This window comes from Astyanax mexicanus, chromosome 1 (genome assembly GCF_023375975.1).
Source record: "Astyanax mexicanus isolate ESR-SI-001 chromosome 1, AstMex3_surface, whole genome shotgun sequence".
Lineage (NCBI taxonomy): Eukaryota > Metazoa > Chordata > Actinopteri > Characiformes > Acestrorhamphidae > Astyanax > Astyanax mexicanus.
This window is the reverse complement of record NC_064408.1, coordinates 45,814,992-45,836,925: the sequence shown is the minus strand read 5'-3', so window position 1 is coordinate 45,836,925 and position 21,934 is coordinate 45,814,992. Positions and strand designations below refer to the sequence as shown.

At 33.6% G+C, this 21,934-nt stretch overlaps 1 protein-coding gene and 1 long non-coding RNA gene across 2 annotated transcripts in view; one reads left to right on the top strand and one right to left on the bottom strand.

Annotated features, from left to right (window-relative positions):
• LOC103026919 (exostosin-1) overlaps positions 1-21,934 on the top strand; it is a 439,195-nt gene that overhangs the window by 343,432 nt on the left and 73,829 nt on the right. The window lies entirely within an intron of this gene.
• Positions 4,030-5,434, bottom strand: LOC125802157 (uncharacterized). Its single transcript, XR_007439101.1, has 2 exons — positions 5,258-5,434; positions 4,030-4,806 (listed from the first exon to the last, which is right to left on the bottom strand). It is a non-coding gene; the product is annotated as an uncharacterized LOC125802157 (long non-coding RNA).

The following is a 21,934-nucleotide window of genomic DNA, read 5'->3' as shown; positions in this document are numbered from 1 at the left end:
TCTTTTGCAAAGCGATTATCGGCAGAAAAGAGCCTGGCATTGAAATATCTGCTGGGTGAGAGAGCTGTGTGTCTGTCTGGTTCATCAAATGTGTTTTCACCAGTTGGAAACTGAACAGGAAAAGCCATTGCTTCCAGTTTAGGAACTTTAAATATGCTTACTGGATTGTTTCTCTCAGCTGGGGCAATGCAAAATATTCCATCATTAAAAGACAACAGATGCTGACCGAGATCTGGAGGTTGTAGACATGTGTCTAATGCAAGACCTGCACTCTGTTCTGTGCTTTCAGTCTCATTTTCTCCATTTTGTTCACTTTCAGAGTTCTGCTCTACTGTTTCATCATTGTCAGAGTTCATGTTCAAGTCTATTTCATCTTCTGGAATATCATCAGCATTTATTTGGTCTGGAAAATCATCAAATAATTCATCCTGCTCCACATTGTTTATTACAATGTCTCTGTATTCAGGGTGGATTTCCTTCAGTTTAAGTAAGGCAGACAGGACCTTCTGCATGGATATGGTCTGGAACTGATAATGGCCTGAGTAACACAGTCGTCTTTTCAGCTTCACTGTGAGTAGCTGTGATTCACCACTGGGTCTGGGTAAAACATTTACTGTTGTTTCAACATCTGAAGGAACCGACACAACAGCACCTTTAATTGCTCTCTGCTGACCTTTGGGAAGACTGATGACCTTGGCAAAACACACATATTTAGATATGACATGTCTCTCCAGTATATTTAAATCACACAGTTCAGGTGGAATGGGTGCGAGTTGGAGTTTGTTTGCAGAAGCGATAGAAGGCATTCTCCCTTTACTCAAGTTATCATGACAGCTGTGGCAGATCCACTCATTTTTCATTTCTTCAGGTGCACAGTTATCAGGACACTCAGAGGAACAAATGTGAAAATATTTTCCAGTCAAGCAGTTTGAAGCTAATGCTGTGTTTTTTTGATAGTTTGTGTGATCACACAGACGGACCTGATCAGAAAACAATGCTCTATGACAGACTGTGCAAATGTAACTTGGACCAGATTTTATGATTTCTTTAAAACGGATTAGAGATTTCTGCACTTCTGGATTTAGGGATTCATTGTTTTGTGTTGGTTGTATTTGTACTGGTGTGTTTCTCTGCTGCTGGAAACGGGTTAGTCTGTATTTCCTCTGTATTTGTTGTGCACAGTGTATCTTGTGTAGGGCATTAAGTTGAGATGCTCTGTTTTTTGACCGCAGTAAGCACTGTTCTCTGTGATTCATCCTGAAATGGAGATCAGTCTGGTGCAGGCTTTTAAATTTCAGTTTCTTCTGCTCAGAAAAATTCAAATCATTTCTGTATCGATATGTAAAATATTGCTTCTGTCTTTGTCTGAAAGCCTCATCTTTCCAGTAGCTGTTGGTTACATATCGTCTTTGTTTTTCGCGATAGTCTGGGTTATTTCTGTAGCTGTTGGTTACATATCGTCTTTGTTTTTCGCGATAGTCTGGGTTATTTCTGTAGCTGTTGGTTACATATCGTCTTTGTTTTTCGCGATAGTCTGGGTTATTTCTGTAGCTGTTGGTTACATATCGTCTTTGTTTTTCGCGATAGTCTGGGTTATTTCTGTAGCTGTTGGTTACATATCGTCTTTGTTTTTCGCGATAGTCTGGGTAATTTTTGTAGCTGTTGGTTACATATCGTCTTTGTTTTTCGCGATAGTCTGGGTTATTTCTGTAGCTGTTGGTTACATATAGTCTTTGTTTTTCGCGATAGTCTGGGTAATTTTTGTAGCTGTTGGTTACATATCGTCTTTGTTTTTCGCGATAGTCTGGGTTATTTCTGTAGCTGTTGGTTACATATCGTCTTTGTTTTTCACGATAGTCTGGGTAATTTTTGTAGCTGTTGGTTACATATCGTCTTTGTTTTTCGCGATAGTCTGGGTTATTTCTGTAGCTGTTGGTTACATATCGTCTTTGTTTTTCACGATAGTCTGGGTTATTTCTGTAGCTTTTGCGAATGTACAGTTTTTGCTTTGCTCTAAATATTGTGTTCACCATGTAATTAATTCTTACAGATCTTTGCTTTTCATATCTGTAATTTATATTTTCAATGTACCTCATTTGACTGCTTTGTTTCTTCTTTTCTCTGAATGTAGGGTCATTTGCATATTTGTTTTTCGAGTTTAATGTTGCTGTTTTTTCTCCATCTTTGTGTATGGACTGTTGTTTTTTCTTACTGTGTTTTTGCTGAAAATATAGCCTCTTTTTTTGAGTTTTGCTTAATTTTGCCACATTCTGCTCCACAGATTGGCTAATGTCAGAGGACATATCAGAACATGGCTCTGCTGTTATTTGCACCTCTCGAGAGAGATTATCAGTAGTGGCAGTGTTTCTGTTCATGAAAGACACAGGGAGGAGCTCATACTGATGATTATCCTTCAAGTGAAGACACACCTGGTACAGTATTAGTAACCTTTCAGTCATGTCCTCTAAGTTTGCAAATGTGATCATCACAGCTGTACCTGCATTCTTATCAGCTTTTAGTCCTTCAGGTGTTCTAGAGTGAGGATCAAAGAACCCGAATCTACCTGAGCGATCTCTGAACACAGCAACACACGTTCCTCCAGTGATCAGCAGAGCATCAGTTACATCACCTCTCAGACAGTTTAGTGCTCTCTCCAAATTCACATACTCATCCAGCCCCTGTGGAGCCTCATCTTTCAGAAATCCGAATCTCTGTGGGTGTTTAATAACACTATAACACTGCGTGTCTGTCTCTAGTGTACAGGGAAGCTCATCAGATGCCAGCAGGTTACTCTGAAACCTCCCTTCATTCAGTAATGTTTGTTTAACTTGAGTATAAACAGCATCACCCTGTGTTAATATCTGGTCTAGGTTTAGGCTGGTCAGGTCATTATTTTCACTGTGTACTGCTAGAAATGTAAGTGAATTACAGGTACACTGAACTCCTCTACTAAACAGCTTATAGCGGTCATCATCTTGATTATGAAATGCACAGACTGTGGTCACGTGTGCACTAACGTTGTTTACTGGCTGTTCAGCACTTCCAGGTTTTACCTTAGCTGCCTCACGGTGCTTTGCTGCGATGGCTCTCTTGCTTTTCCTCGGCATTTTTTAGTTTTAACAGTATACCACAATAAACTTTAGTATAAAAAATGTAAATCTTACCCAGTAAAACTAAGACGTTCTTGCAGTTTTATTGTTGACTACTCAAATATATTGTTTAGCTACTTTTGCTTGATTAGTTTGTTACTGCTGTATAGCAAGTACCTCAAATAACAACCTAACAAAATGTCCACAACTATATGGAGTAAAATGGGTATAATACCTTTTCTGATTGGAGAACCTTTATCCAGATGAGATATATATCCCTTACAATGTTATTTTAAAAAAGACTTTCAGTTTTTTCCAAAAACTGTGTATATGTTTCCTCAATTTAATCAAATTATTTTTCACACTTACAAAACTCAGTACCCAAGATATATAACAACCTTACAAAATGTTCACAACTATATGGAGTGAAATGGGTATAATACCTTTTCTGACTGAAGAACTTTTATCCAGATAAGATATAGATCCCTTATAACGATTCTTTAATAAAGACTTTCTGTTTTTTCCAAAGACTGTGTATATTTTTCCTCAATTTAATCAAATAATTTTTCACTTACAAAACTCAGTACCCAAGGTATATAACAACCTAACAAAATGTCCACAACTATATGGATTGAAATGGGAATACCTTTTCTGATTGGAGAACCTTTATCCAGATGATATATATATATATATATGTATATATTTATATCCCTTACAAAGTTTCTTTAAAGACTTTCAGTTTTCCCAAAGACTATGTATATTTTTCTCAATTTAATCAAATTATTTTCACACTTACAAAACTCAGTACCCAAGATATATTTGTTGGTTCAAGATATCAATTTACGAGTCAGTTTCTAAAAGCAAAAATAGTTTCTTAAGAAACAACCTTATTTATAAGGCTTAAATAGATCTAAAATAAATTCAGAAAAAACTTAGTATCCACACACAATATTTAATATAACAATAAAGTGTACTTATAATTCAAAAACAGAAGGAATCCAATCCACAAGCAATGTGCAGTCGTTAATACGTGAAAGTTGGATTAAAATTATGAATAAGCAATAAAATGGCAAGGAAATTAACTAAATGTAATGATGTGGATGTTTGACAGTCTTCAAATGCAGATAAGGTCCAGATGGAGATGGTCTTCAGCTTCAGATAGTCTGCTTCTTTAGATCACCAGAACTGAAACAAATCACAAGAAAATACTAACAGGATAAATAAGGAAAAAGGTCTGTTCAAAGGATTATCTTGTCACAACAGTGTTTTTAAAGGGTTCCGTTTTCAGGGGGTTCAGTTTTCACAAATGTCTGTCTTCAAAGGGTGTTTTGTATTCACAACAGTGTCTGATCTCAAATGGTTATGGTTTTACAACAATATTATCTCAAATTGTTCTGTTTTCACAACAGTGTCAGTTTAGTGCCGTTTTCTCAACAGAGTCAGTTTGGTGCCGTTTTCTCAACAGAGTAAGTTTGGTGCCGTTTTCTCAACAGAGTCAGTTTGGTGCCGTTTTCTCAACAGAGTCAGTTTGGTGCCGTTTTCTCAACAGAGTCAGTTTGGTGCCGTTTTCTCAACAGAGTCAGTTTGGTGCCGTTTTCTCAACAGAGTCAGTTTGGTGCCGTTTTCTCAACAGAGTCAGTTTGGTGCCGTTTTCTCAACAGAGTCAGTTTGGTGCCGTTTTCTCAACAGAGTCAGTTTGGAGAAGGACTTTCGGGACCTGTAAAAACAGAGAAATGCAAATTGCACTAACATTAGGTTTTGTTCTAACAACTTCTAACAGCTACTTCTAATGAACTACATTCAGATCAAAGTTTTATACATACATAAATTACAGTCTACAAATTAGTTGTCTAACAAATGTAAATCTTAAGGCTAGTGAAGCAGGATTTAAAAGACATACTATTGAATTTTGTAAAGAGTAACATTTAGCTGTTGAATAAGGAACAGTGAGCTACAGAGCTGCTATAAACCTAATCTCCCTAATATGATCTGATCAGAGCATTGGCTAAATTGAGAAATATCGGCTGATCACAGATTTTACATTTACATTACATTTAAGGTATTTAGCAGACGCCCTTATCCAGAGCGACTTTACTTTCCTTTAAGATCTTAACATTTCTAATTATTAATTATTTAACTGTTAGAATTGATCAATTGTTTATACTTACAAGTGCTTTCTTGTAACGCCACAGCTTTCTTGATCCTGTACAATTAAAAAAGGAAGTAATTAGTAACTCTTTTTGAGCTTAAAGCCACAATAAATAATTTAAAGTCAATTATATGTCAGATGAAAACTTATCATTACAGTACACTCCACAATTTACTAAGTAAAATTTACATTTAAAATGTCTAGCATATTTTTACTGTTGTTAACATTGTTAGTGTGTCAACAGGCAAAAACTTACTTACTTTTAAAAAACGAAAATAAATAAATTATTTTCAACTTATACTGTAAAAGCAATAACTATTAAAAATGTGTTAATTAGTTATTAATTACTTTATTAATTTTATTACACATCTTTTTAAGAAAATTGTGATTTTTTTAAATTGCAATGTTGAGTTAACATTTATTGGCATTTATAACAAAATAGATGTTTAACACCCTAATTTGCTATAATTTACAATTAACAATTAAAGTTTAATGCTGAATAATACAAAACCCCTTAGACAGACTTTAGAATATTTTAGTCAAATACATTTATTAAAAATATTTAGAACAGAGAGCTTGTTACTAATTGTGTCGAGAAGGGTAAAGCTGCAGCCTCGGAGACTGCAGTTTTAGGATCCGAAGTTTCAGGACCTGCAGTTTTCGCGACACTGCCACTTTAAGAAAGTGATCGTGGACACGATGGATTACAGTCGGAAAGTGAATCAAGTTATAGCCTAAATTAAAAGTATTAAAATATTCAGATGTTTTGAATTAGACATCAATGTAATCTACACAGGATGTGACTGTATATGTAACCTTAGCCTAAAAAGCATTACAAGCACCTAACATTACGTGTTAACCTAGGATTGCTTGCTTCAAAACATCTATTAGCCTTTTAGTTATATTTTGAATGAAAGAATAGCACGATATGATCATTAGTTCTGCTTAGCACATTGATTGAAATATAAAACATGACAATGTCTGTATTATATGTTTACCACGTTTCAGTACATTAAACCAGTGTAACGTTAGCCTACTTTCTTGGGTGTAACGATAAATACTTATTTAATGAATACTGATGAACTATATAGTTAAGTTAATAATCTTAAACAATACGTGTTGTCATTTATAATAATAATTTTATGTTTTTTTTTTTATTTTACAGATTATCAAGTCTGCTTTTCAAGATGCATATAACAATTAGGTTATGTTTTTACCATCCTTAATATAAAAGCTGCATGTAAGTTTGAAGGGGGCTGCTTACTATTTGTAAAAAATAAAATTAACTTTAAAAGGAACTAGAGTTTGCCTCATTTTAAATGGTGTTGTCTGTTTACAATTAAATATATATATATATATATATATATATATATATATAAGAACTGAAAATTTGTCATTTTTAATCATAATTAAGAATTGCTCATATATTTGAAGAATATTGAGATTTTTTTTTTTACAATATCGCCCAGCTCTAATAGACACTAGAGTAGTTTGAAGTTCCAAAAAGATTTCAATCTTCCGAAAAGTAGTTTGAATCCATTTCAGATATTAAATAAAGTTACATATTAATATTAAATATTATAGCCCAAGTCTTTCTTGTTTCTCTGATATGTGGTTGGGAGTTCTAAGACATATTTTAAGACAGAGTAATATTTGGGTGAAATAAACACTAAAATTGTAAGTAGCTGAATTGGTGATATTTGTGTGAAATAAGCCTTTAAATCTTTAAGTAGTTAAACATTGATATTATATTAAGGAGTGGTAAGTCATTAATTTCGCTAGGTGGCAGTGTCGCGAAAACAAAGGGTCCTACAACTGCTAGTCCTAAAACTGCAGTCTCCAAGGCTGCAGCTTTATACTATTGATTGTGTCTGCGGTAGATTTTGAACAGTGATGATAATAGATAACCCCAGTCAGGAACAGAACCTGTTAAAATAATGTTTAAATGCTTGTAATTGTACATACATAATCATGGAGAAAGAGAACATTTGCAGTGGTGTTCAGTCAGTCAGTCTTTAGAACACTTTACATTGGTTTAAACCAGATTAAACCGGTTTAAACCAGTGCATGGCAGACTGCAGTGGATGGCTAGCCGCTAATGCTAGCTAAAATACTGCCTGAAAAAGTGAAAAGCCCAATAATGAACTAGCTAGCTAGCTCATTATGCTTTTTTATCTTCTGTTTCTCAAATATTCAGGTGTCTGAGGTCTGTGTACGAGTGTAAATGTTAGAATTCCCTGTATTATTCTGAGGGAGCTAACGCTAGTTAGCCTGCTAACTCTGAGCTGCCTGTTAGTTAGAGCGCTAAGGTTTGTACACACACAGAAATAACAGTATTTTAACCTTTCTTTTCTAAATAATTCTGTATGATTTATATTCATTTGTCGGATTTCTAACTAAATATACGAAGAAGACATTAAACGTGGCGTTTTTTGTTGTATTTTCACCGTTATCACATATTAAACTCATTCCAGTGACTGTTAGCCACACTTACCTCAGACCAAGAAATAAGCCGCTCCTCTGCGCGCGCTGCTAGGGCACGTCTGTGGGGCGCGTCCAGTTCACAACATGGTCCCTTCTCCCTACTCCCTATGATTCCTTATTGTAGGTAAAATACCTTTTACACAATGTTCTTTTTATTTCAGAGAAAAAGGCACTGAGGAAAACAGTAACGAGGTTTAGGATTTACAGTTAAACAGTTCAGTGCTTCAGTGGGTGTAAAATGAAAAGCTTATTAACTAATTAAGTGCACTTCAGAAGAAATGAGTGGGCTCTCTCCTTCATTATGTTTTTAAGGTTCGAGTGGTCATTTACTGCTTTACTGCCACCTACAGGTGACATTATGTAGTAAAAACACCTCTTTCAACGAATTTTCTGTAAACACAGTTGAAATCTATAAATTTAAATGACAAGAATCCTCAGTTTTTTTATTTGACTGTACATTTTTTAAAGGGAATGTTTATGGGGTTTCAGTGTAAAAACACACTCACTGAACACAGGCTTGGGTGTAAAAATACAGACCAGTAAAGTAGTTAGATATTTTTTACATTTTGCTGTAAATAAGAAGCAACGCACATTTTAAAACCGAATGGAACACAGATATAATCTTTAGTTTCACTGTTTAATTAAGTTTAAGGTCTCCTTTACCCTAGATTATTAATTATTTAAACACTGTTATGTTCACAAGCATTTTTTTTCCTCTTGGCTGGAGTGTATTATGGCAGCGAAGGAGTGTTTGTGTGTGTTTTAATGGGTTTGTGTTTGTGTGTGAGTTTCTGAAAATAATACAGTCTATGGTTGCTCTTTTTTTGATTATTGCCACAGCATATTTTGAGTAAATAAATAGCACAGAAAGTTAGTGAGTCAAAAGACAAATAAATGAGATTCCTTTTGTTAAAAGAAATGTTATTTATCTGTAATTTTAAAGAAAAAAGAATCTTATTGACAATTTATTGTAATATTACTTTCATTTACTTCAAAATATATGTATTTTGACATTTTTATGCTGTAAATTGTTTGGAAAACTCTGTCAAATAACAAAACACACTGTTATTTACATGATGGCAACCTTCAGATAACAGATATCATATAAGAATATATGATACTGTAAAAGAATTTAAATCTGTTAAAAGTGAAAGATTTCAGGTAATTATAGGACAAGTTCTTGTAAAATTACTAACTTCCATTCTGTAAGGAGTGTATGACATAAAAAAAAAAGAAAATATGTTAAAAAGAAAATATTTCATGTAATTAGAGGACAAGTTCTTGTAAAATGACTTATTACTCTGATTTATAAGGAGTGTATGATACTTTTTTAAGAATTAAAATCTGTTTAGCAACCATTTTATTTTTCTATGTTATTAGCGCACTTTTCCAAGATAACTTAAAGTTCGTTATCAAACTTTCCCTTTCTAGATGTTGGATCATTGGCTTCTGTTACAGTCTGAAATCCCTGTATTTTTTTAATATATCAATTGTCATATCATATTGTATGCAATAATATTACCAAATAAAATCATATATTACATTTTTGTAGTAGTGTATTCTTAAAACTAAGTAAAATGTTTTGTCATATCACCAAGTATATATTTTTGGGCCATATTACTTAGTTGTATCCTCATCATTTAGCCAAACATTGCATTTAATCTTCACATCGAATGATTTAAGATTCTTTTAAACATTTTTTTAAAGTATACTTTAATATGAAGATATAAAATAATATAAAATATTATATTTGCAACCCTGTAAATATAACATAAACAAGCTTCGACACTTCAGCATCCACATGGACTCATGAACAACCACAAAGCAACACATTCAGAAACAGTATAAACAAACAAACTTAATTAACTTCATTGAACACTGGGCTGTCCAGGGCGCAAATTACCCCTCCCTCCATCGTGACCCTAATGGTGAGGGGCAAAGCAGGGACAATGCCGTCAATGTTGCCAGCCCAAATTTCCGCTGGAACCACAAACTCCTCCATACTGGCACATAGGAGAACGGTGTCATTGTTGGCATTTGTGGAGATCCCAACAATCTCAAGCTCAGATGTTTTTGTGCCTTCACATTTCTGTTAAAAAATAAAGGGTTTATTAGAGACTTTATTTTACACAGTTAAAAATAGTTCCTAAACTGTCTGTTTCTTTGTAGAATCATGAACACTCATTAAAAGTTATTTGCATCATAAAATAGTTCATTAACAACAACAATATTTGTTAACAATACAGGGCCATCTTAAAAAAATAGAAAATCTTTGAAAAGTTACTTTATTTCAGTAATTCAGTTCAAAATGTGAAACTCATATATTATATAGATGTATTAAACACAGAATGATCTATTTTAAGCATTTATTTCTTTTATTGTTGATTATTATGGCTTACAGCCAATGAAAACCCAAAAATGTATTTAGATGTATCAGAAAATTAGAATATTATATAAAACCAACTGGTACTTTCTGCAGTGTGGGCAGTGTGTCAAGTCCTGCTGGAAAATGAAATCCGCATCTCCATAAAAGTTGTTATTAGCAGAGTGAAGCTGTAAGATATGAAGTGCTGTAAGATTTTGTGGGAAAACAAAACTGCACTGACTTTAGACTTGATAATAAAACACAGTGGATCAACACCAGCAGATGACAGACATGTCTCTCCAAACCATCACTGATTGGTGGAAACTTCACACTAGACCTCGAGCAGTTTGGACTGTGTGTCTCTCCACTCTTTTACAAATGAAATGTAAAATTTACTGATGATCAGTGATTGTTTGGAGAGACATGTCATCTGCTGGTGTTGATCCACTGTGTTTTATTATCAAGTCAGTGCAGTCTTTTCCCAGAAAATCTTACAGCACTTTATGCTTACCTCTGCTGACAACTTTTATGGAGATGCAGATTTCATTTTCCAGCAGGACTTGGCACACTGCCCACACTGCAGAAAGTATTAATTGGTCTTATATAATATTCTAATTTTCTGATACACTGATTTTCGGGTTTCATTGGCTGTGAGCCATAATCATCAAAAATAAAATAAATAAACGCTTAAAATAGATCACTCTGTGTGTATTACATCTATATAATATATGAGTTTCACATTTTGAACTGAATTACTGAAATAAAGTAACTTTTCAAAGATATTCTATTTTTTTTAGATGGCCCTGTAGTTCCTTTTTAAAAAAGGGTTCCACACATAATCGGTTGCACATTCGCCATTAATCTTACTAACCTCTTCTCCAACTCTAAACCCTAAATCCATCACAACATTAAAACCACCTCCCTATTTCCACTTTCTTGACATTTGAAGAACAGGTGATGGGAGGATAATTATGCAGATAAGCAGTCTCGAATTAAACTACTAAGTGGAACACAAAATTTGAATGAAAAAAAAATGGATAGTGATTGTAGTAACAAAAATGTGGTGTTAATGTTATGGTTGACTGGTGCATCTTGAATTAGCAGACAAAACTCAATTGAATGTTGTCCTCAACATTTTCTTAGTCAAAATTAGAATTTTGTGCTGTTGCCTAATATGGCAGGCTGGAGAGTAAAGTATTGGAGAGCCAGACTTGAGTAGAAGTAGAAGTGTTCTTAAAGCTCCACACTGAAGTGTAAGTACTAAAGTATTTAACATTTTTGTAATTAAGTATTGCAAGTATTTTATTGTAAAATACTCAATTACTGAAAGAAAAAGGACAGTACTGGGTTATGTACAGTCAATAGTCTGAATAAAATATTGTTAAGATTATTTTAAATGTTTAGGCAAAAGGACACTCACAAATTCTTTGGCTGTAGCAGCAGTACACAGACAAGAATGTACCCAATTACAGAGCCATCTTCCGCTTTGGCAGTGATAATGTGGTTTGCAATATGTTTATAAATGTAACGAGTAACTAAATAGCATATAAAACATTTATCAAGGAAAAAGTATTAAACTCTTCCAAAATATGTATTTAAGTAAAAATGGAAGTAGGAGAAAATAAAACATTACTTTAAAAGAATACAGATACAGTATTTTACTACTTAAGTACAGTAGTGAAGTAGTTCTACTTTGTTACTATACAACTCTGTTGTTTGGACACACAAAGTCAGCTAATAGGTAAGGCCAAGGACTGTACCAGTAAGAGAAAATCAGGAATTCTAGCATGTGAGTGTCATAAAGTCACATAATTTAGTCACTTGCTGAAGCTCAATATCAACCTGAGCTTCCATTGAGCTCTATAAACTTACTTTTTTTGAGGTTTGTTTTCTAACCCTGCCCACTACCTAATCCATTGAACAATGATTTGAAAAGGTGGAGGCCAACAGACTGAGTAACCAGGTAAATCTGTACCTTCACATATACATATACATACATAGATATATGTATGTATGTATGTATGTATGCGTGCAGATTTTAAAACATAGACACCTATGTTTATTGTTAATCCATTTTTAAAACTTACCTTCACTTCACTGTAAGTTGTGGAGTGGAACTGAAGCTTCCCCTTAGATTTTATGCGAAGGTGAGAGATTTCTACCTCCTCCCCGAGTACCATCTTCACCAATGCAGCTTCTCTCCAGAGTGAAATTGTCACCTCTCTCCCCCCACTTTGAAGAGACATGTCTTTCACCGGCACCTGCCCTTGTTTTGTTGATGTGAGCTGGGTGGTAGACATCTAAGGAATAAAAACAATACTGGTGCTTAACATAATTTGATTCCTTGAAAGAACAGAGACTTCAGCACATTTTGAAATGAAATCTTGACATCACGTACTGTACATAATGTACAAATAAAAAGTTTGGTAAACATACTCTTATTTGTGAAGCCCAGATTTGTACACTTTTAATCATATTAGAGAGATTTATAGTTTTTTAAGAATCTGCTAGTTTCACAGTACCACGCAATATTTTTCATATTTTTTGAAAAATTAGAAGTATAGATACTGGGGTTTAAACATACTTTTGTAGAAGTTGAAGTTTCAACTCAAGCTTTTTACTCAAGTATAAAAAAGTATAAAAATACTGATAAAAGTACTGGTGCTAAAAATATATCTAACTTTAGAGGGATGTTATGAAAATCGTTCACAGACAGCATCATACCTGTCCTTACTACATGCTTTATCAACCAGCTGTAGACTGTAGCTTTGCACAATAAAGTTACAAATATTGCATAAAAAAATTATAATATAGTGTACCAGTCAAAAGTTTGGACACATTCAATTCTCATTTTTTTCTATATTTGTTGCAGATTAATATTGAAGCTTTCAAATATATTGCATATGAATTTACAGAGTTATTTGCCATAACTTTGCCATGATACAATTATTTATGCAATCCAAATCTAATAACGTACATTTACTGGAATTTCACAGTGTACATGCCCTAAAATAGTACTTCTTCTAGTACTTAAATATACAAGTCAAGGACAATCCACAGACCACCTCCAAAGAGCTGCAGCATCATCTTGCTGCAGATGGTGTCGCTGGGAGAAGCTGTATGGGAGAGTGATGCGAAAGAAGCCATTTCTGCAAGCACGCTACAAACAGAGTCGCCTGAGGTGTCCTTTTGTATCACTCTCCCATACAGCTTCTCCTTGTGTAAAGTGCGCTGTATTGTTGACCGATGCACAGTGACACCATCTGCAGCAAGATGATGCTGCAGCTCTTTGTTCTGTGGATTGTCCTTGACTGTTCTCACCATTCTTCTTCTCTGCCTTTCTGATATTTTTCTTGGCCTGCCACTTCTGGGCTTAACAAGAACTGTCCCTGTGGTCTTCCATTTCCTTACTATGTTCCTCACAGTGGAAACTGAAACGGTTAAATCTCAGACCACCTTTTGTATCCTTCCCCTGAACATCTATGTTGAACAAATCTTTGTTTTTAGATCATTTGAGAGTTGTTTTGATGAGCCCATGATGCCACTCTTCAGAGGAGATTCAAATAGGAGAACAACTTGCAATTGGCCACCTTAAATACCTTTTCTCATGATTGGATACACCTGGCTATGAAGTTCAAAGCTCAATGAGGTTACCAAACCAATTTTGTGCTTCAGTAAGTCAGTAAAACGTAGTTAGGAGTATTCAAATCAATTAAATGATAAGGGTGCCCATACCTTTACACCGGTCAAATATTGGTTTAATGCATATTGCACATTTTCTGTTACAATAAACCTCATTTCAATCCTGAAATATTACTGTGTCAATCAGTTATTAGATATATCAAACTGAAATGGCTGTTGTAAACACCCAAATATTTTGAACTAATGATTAGGATTAATAGGGGTGCCCAAACTTTTTCATATGACTGGAATTGTTCTATATACACGCATTAATTTTGAATTGTCCTCTGGTGCTTAAACAAACCCTGAATATATCTCACGTGGGTATTCTCCTCAATATAAGAGATTCTCTGAGCACGTTCTTAACCTAATTGCCTGCAGGTTAGCTGTGCTTAAAACTTAGCCTAGCATTAACTCAATATCTAACAAACTAAAAATGTGTATATAAGTATATAGTGTATATGAGGTTTTCTTTATTTATACTTACTGTGCTCACAGTTCCCTTCAGGGTAAAGTAGTCGTCCAAGCTCGCTGGTTCTTGGTATGTTTTGGAGAGGGGGTAGGTGGAGTGGCGGCCTTTTGCCTCTAATTCTGGGGGTACAGTAATGTTGGCTGTTCTAAAGAGACTTGTAGAGGAGTTAAAAAACATTTTCAAGTCTCCATAGCGACCAGTCAGGTTAAAGTTTTTAATGAAGTACGACTGGCCCTCCTCCACTCTGTCACAGTCCCTCCCTTTAAGATGGGCAGTTACAAAAACAGCCCCATCAGAAAACGCACAAGTGGCACATGGTGTAGAAGACTTGATGGCCACCACTCCATCTACCACCTCGAAACATTCAGCCTTTGAAAAGGACCATTTCGCCACACATTTCGCTCGCACAGGCTCAGGCCTATGGTAAGGCGCCTGATGCATGGAAAACATTCTAAAGGAATAAAAAAAAGAACACCATTAACCATTACAAGACTTTATTAAGACTTTAATAAATACAATATCGTTTCCTTTTAATAGCCATGATTCTTCTATTTATATTCAATTAATTTTGAACCCGGAAAAGTACAATAAATTGTTCTGATGAAAGGAACCAAAATTATATATTTTTATATTTCATTTTTTTCTATGCCAAAAGGCAGAAAAGAGGCTAGCATTACTGATGCTATGGTTGATGAGCTGTTGCTGGAGTTATAACTTATTTATAGAATTTTTCAGCATAAAAACGATCAAACATTTAAAATGGCCCTCTAGAGGCCTTGCAAATTTAAAGTAGATTCTGGGTCCAAAATAAATAGGTTCATATTGAGCATTTAAACAAAATCATAGTTAATAAATTTTAATAATTTTTATATACAGAAGTGTTATAATTTCCTCAAGACAGAATTATATCAAATGTTTCAGCACTGCAGATATTTTAAAGCTTTTAAATAATTTTACACAGAATTATTAATCACTAGTGAATCTGATGTCTTAAAGTGGAAATATACAGGTAGTTTACACACACGTTTTACACAATTTAAGATACACCAATTTCGCATTAAAGTATGGAGAGAGATTAGTCTCAAAACTCCTGACAAATGTGTAAATGATAATCCATAAATTACACATACGTCACAAATACATTTCATTGTTCACAAATAAATACATCTCAGTCTGTCTCACGACCTGCAGTTTGTACAAATACTGTTAAACTCATAAATACACATTTCTAGTATTTATATATAAAACATAATTTGCATGTGAAACTGGATGCATTTCTTTTACATGTACTTGCATTTTTTTAAAGCTCAAGTCTAAAACTCAATGTATTTAAAAAATGTCCATCTGCATTTGTGGATGACGTTTGTTTTTTTGTTCATTTCCTCTCGCGTGTTTTGGGTTTTGAGACTTTCCTCTCGCATTTTGCACCTGATCCACACACAAATGCACCACTCAATTCACAAATGTGGCAACAAGCGAACAAGCCGCCGCGAGGGGGCGCTGTTGATTTGGAGGAATGGTGTAAGGCCGGATAGGATTCACTTTTTCGCGTTTGCGCTCGTTTCTCTCTGTTTCTTCGGGTCGGCGACTTTTTTACTTCTGTTGTAAAATAGTGTCCATGTAATTTCATACTTTAAAGTGTAAATAATAGTCAGAATATGTTTATATGCTCATTAATCTCTTAACACGCCCTGGCCCGCCGGCGGGCCAGAAAAATAAAATGAAAAAATGAAAAATAATATCTGGCTGTGTTTATGAATAGTTATGAATACTTATGGGCTCAATATAGACATCCAATATACCATTTTAAGAAATGCATCCAGTTTCACATGCAAATTATGTTTTATATATAAATACTAGAAATGTGTATTTATGAGTTTAACAGTATTTGTACAAACTGCAGGTCGTGAGACAGACTGAGATGTATTTATTTGTGAACAGTGAAATGTATTTGTGACGTATGTGTAATTTATGGATTTTCATTTACACATTTGTCAGGAGTTTTGAGACTAATCTCTCTCCATATAGACAGAGTAACGCAGCTCTCAGATTTTTTTAAAGTCCGAATTCACTCGTGTTTTCACCGCTTCTTAGTAAACTACAAAGTCTATCCCTATACAGAGCACTACTAATGAGGTAGTAGGGAGCCATGTCGGTCCCACCCGTCTCTCGCTACTAAGCAGACCACTTTTGGTTGACCAGAGGCGTACAGATCTGTGGTTGGCTAGTCCACTAACCAATGAAATAGCATCTAGTGTTACCTTAGCAACCGTAACCATGGAAACACTGGCAGGGAATGGAGGGTTTTTTAAACTTGGAGGTTGGCACAGCAAAGCTGACTGGATGTTCTGAGGCGATTTTGAAAAAAGGCTAGGGATAAACGATTCACACTTATTTTAACACTGTGTTTAGCCAGTAGGCTAAACAGAATAATCACATTTTACATGTATATAAAAATTATTATAATATATATTTTAGCTAATATAGCTAAACGGACGAACCACACATACATTTTAGGCAAAAAAGTACTACGCTCGCAGTATGTGGAAAGAGAGAATTTTTGAACTTGGAGACTAGCTATCCTGACTGAAATCTCTGAGGAGAAATAACAGTGAATAATACCCAGTATTATTTAACTTAATTTAATACTGGGTATTATTCACTGTTATTTCTCCTCAGAGATTTCAGTCAGGATAGCTAGTCTCCAAGTTCAAAAATTCTCGCTTTTTTTATACAACCCATTTTATTATATATATATATATATATATATATATATATATATATATATATATATATATATATATATATATATATATATATATATATATATATAATATATAATAAAATGGGTTGTATATCATTATTTAACTTAATTTAATATTGTGTATTATTCACTGTTATTTCTCCTCAGAGATTTCAGTCAGGATAGCTAGTCTCCAAGTTCAAAAATTCTCGCTTTTTTTATACAACCCATTTTATTATATATATATATATATATATATATATATATATATATATATATATATATATATATATATATATATATATATATATATAATATATAATAAAATGGGTTGTATATCATTATTTAACTTAATTTAATATTGTGTATTATTCACTGTTATTTCTCCTCAGAGATTTCAGTCAGGATAGCTAGTCTCCAAGTTCAAAAATTCTCTCTTTGTTGTAACAGTTATATCATTATTTAACTTAATTTAACTTTATATATATATATATATATATATATATATATAACATATACAACAATTACATTAAACATTTCTTTATGTATTATCATTTTAATAGTTTATTTATTAAGTAATAATTCCTAACGTACACCTAATATTTCATGGTCCACTTACTTGTGATTACACGCCTGACTGGAGAGCTGCTAACTGCTATCTGCTTGGCTGCCTGGCTGAGTGATGAACAGATCTGGCTGACAATTGATTCCCACTCTCCCTCTCGTCCCGCCCCCTCGAAAGAGGGAAATGCGCTTGGATTGGTAGCGTAACCACACCCTCTAAAGGCAGACTCAAGGAATACATAGGAAATCTAATTGTAAAAGCTAATTGTATGTAAACAAAAGCAAGTTACTTACCAAAAATATTCACGATTTTTATGAGAGATATATGTGTAAATTAATATCTATGACTCGTTAGACTTAAAATATAAATTTCTATAATTGGATTTTTTGCAAGAACGATCGGAAAGAACTTTGGCTGCCTTTTTTCAGAGCTTATCTTTCTGCTTAAAATACCCTATGTTACACTTAAAACATGCAAATATATTAATGTATAATATATATATATATATATATATATATATATATATATATATATATATATATATATATATATAATTATGTTTAACGTTATCTACTCTTTAAAATATGTTAATAATGATACAACGCCAATTTTTAAGTTTTCTAACACCTTTCAGCTGTGATAAATTAATAATAAGGGTGATACATCAAAAGTGTGATTCAGCAATAATCAGTATATCACAAAAATATTCTGGACACCGTGACAATGCTACTGAGAAAAAAATACTTCTAAAAAAGTAAATAGAAGGAATTATGGACTTGGACTATGTTTGCTAACCAACTTGATTGGGTCAATAATGACATTATTCATCCATTTCAGATATCAAATATTATATTATATAATATGATATCACATATTATAGCCACAAGTCTTCCTTGTCTCTGATATGTGGTTGGGAGTTCTAGGACAAATTCTAAGACAAAGTGTAAGTAGTTAGCTGAATTGGTAATATTTGGGTGAAATAAACATTAACAAGTGTAAGTAGTTAGCTGAATTGGTAATATTTGGGTGAAATAAACATTAACAAGAGTAAGTAGATAGGTGAATTGGTAATATTTGGGTGAAATAAACATTAAAAAGTGTAAGTAGTTAGCTGAATTGGTAATATTTGGGTGAAATAAACATTAACAAGTGTGAGTAGTTTGCTGAATTGGTAATATTATTGACGGCAATCTGTGATCAATCAATAAGGAAACAGTGTTATCTGATCATAAACAAATTATTATGCAACAGAATGTTACACATATTAATATGCTTCATAATGCTTTATATACAGACAGGAATGAGTTCTCAGAATACCCTATGTAACAATGTTAAAAAAACGTATTTATTTTTGTTGTAATAGTTCTGTCAAATCATGCTGCTGCTTAAATATTTGTTTCTGTGTTCCATATATTTCGTATTTTATTACTGGGGAACATATATTTTTTAATTCGTTAATTGTGTACTGTCCCTTTAAGAGAAACTGGTCTACTCGGCCCTGCCACCACACGCACCTCAGTATATGAAATGCAAGCAGAGAGGAGGTAACGTAGATCTGATGATTGTGGTTAAAACATGTATTTGTGCTGTATAAAATGAGAGTATGCAGTGTTAAACACTAAAAGCAAGGTTGTGAACATGAATGTATGGAGTATCTTAAACTGAATTTAGTAAAATGCCTTATATGTCGAGTGCTGATCGAGTCATGTGCTCTATGGCTATATGCCCCACCATACATTTCTGCTAATAGGAAAGTGATAATCTGTGTGTAGGAGAGACAGCAGTCTGCAGGTTCACTCCAAAGCTTTACTGGTTTGTTTATCTATTCTGTTATACCCCCTTCCCACCAGCACATATGTATTTATCTTTATAATTAATGGTAAAAAACATTTTCCTGAGTTAACCACTTAATTCAACAAAAACACAGCATCTGAAAACTCAGGTAATACTGCAGCTGATACTCTGACTGCTGTGCATGAAAACAGAGATTTTCATCAGATTATTGAGTAATATGTACATATAAACACTTCAATCCGATTCTATAATTGGAATTAATCCAGAGTACAGAAACAGCAAAATTATGAATAGATAGAGCCAGGAAGAGATGTCAGATTTAAACCTCAAGAGCAGTATTTAAACAGATTTACTACACCATTCACTGATTTATACATCATCAGTGGTATTTAAACAGATTTACTACACCATTCACTGATTAATACATCATCAGCAGTATTTATACAGATTTACTACACCATTCACTGATTAATACATCATCAGCAATACTTAAACAGATTTACTACACCATTCACTGATTTATACATCATCAGCAATACTTAAACAGATTTACTACACCATTCACTGATTAATACATCATCAGCAGTATTTATACAGATTTACTACACCATTCACTGATTAATACATCATCTATACTTAAACAGATTTACTACACCATTCACTGATTAATACATCATCAGCAGTATTTATACAGATTTACTACACCATTCACTGATTTATACATCATCAGCAGTATTTATACAGATTTACTACACCATTCACTGATTAATACATCATCTATACTTAAACAGATTTACTACACCATTCACTGATTTATACATCATCAGCAGTATTTATACAGATTTACTACACCATTCACTGATTTATACATCATCAGCAGTATTTATACAGATTTACTACACCATTCACTGATTAATACATCATCAGCAATACTTAAACAGATTTACTGTTTATGGCGTTCACAAAGCTTTATAGGGTATTATTTGCAGAATTTAACCTCAGCAGTAGTATTTAATGTGCATTAAGTCCAGTACAAAAATGTTCAACCATGTTAAACTTTGAAAGTATAGGTCTGACTGTGGAACATCATCTAAGTGCTTTTTTTTTTAAATGTCAAATGAGCATTGATGTGCCTTTTGGTTTTTAGTGTTTTGGGTGGAGGAGTCAGAAAGAGGTGGAGCCAGGATTAAGTTGAGCCAGGCGGTGGAGCCAGTAGAGCCATGATGAAGAGCAAAATTTAGGTGGAGCAAGGATTAGGGCCAGGACAAGAGGTGCAGTGGTTAGGTGGAGCAAGACTTAGGTGGAGCCAGAGAAGCCTGGATGAGCAAGAGTAAGTGGAGACAAGATAGGTTTCAGGATTACTGCACCATTCACTGATTTATACATAATCAACAGTATTTAAACAGATTTACTACACCATTCACTGATTTATACATCATCAGCAATATTTATACGGATTTACTACACCATTCACTGATTTATACATCATCAGCAATATTTATACGGATTTACTACACCATTCACTGATTTATACATCATCTATACTTAAACAGATTTACTATACCATTCACTGATTTATACATCATCAGCAGTATTTAATCAGATTTACTACACCATTCACTGATTTATACATCCTCAGCAATATTTATACGGATTTACTACACCATTCACTGATTTATACATCATCAGCAATATTTATACGGATTTACTACACCATTCACTGATTTATACATCATCAGCAATACTTATACGGATTTACTACACCATTCACTGATTTATACATCATCTATACTTAAACAGATTTACTATACCATTCACTGATTTATACATCATCAGCAGTATTTAATCAGATTTACTACACCATTCACTGATTTATACATCATCAGCAATACTTAAACAGATTTACTACACCATTCACTGACTAATACATCATCAGCAATACTTAAACAGATTTACTACACCATTCACTGATTTATACATCATCAGCAGTATTTAAACAGATTTACTACACCATTCACTGATTAATACATCATCAGCAATACTTAAACAGATTTACTACACCATTCACTGATTTATACATCATCAGCAGTATTTAAACAGATTTACTACACCATTCACTGATTAATACATCATCAGCAATACTTAAACAGATTTACTACACCATTCACTGATTAATACATCATCAGCAATACTTAATCAGATTTACTACACCATTCACTGATTAATACATCATCAGCAATACTTAAACAGATTTACTACACCATTCACTGACTAATACATCATCTATACTTAAACAGATTTACTACACCATTCACTGATTAATACATCATCAGCAATACTTAATCAGATTTACTACACCATTCACTGATTAATACATCATCAGCAATACTTAAACAGATTTACTACACCATTCACTGACTAATACATCATCAGCAATACTTAAACAGATTTACTACACCATTCACTGACTAATACATCATCAGCAATACTTAAACAGATTTACTACACCATTCACTGATTTATACATCATCAGCAGTATTTAAACAGATTTACTACACCATTCACTGATTAATACATCATCAGCAATACTTA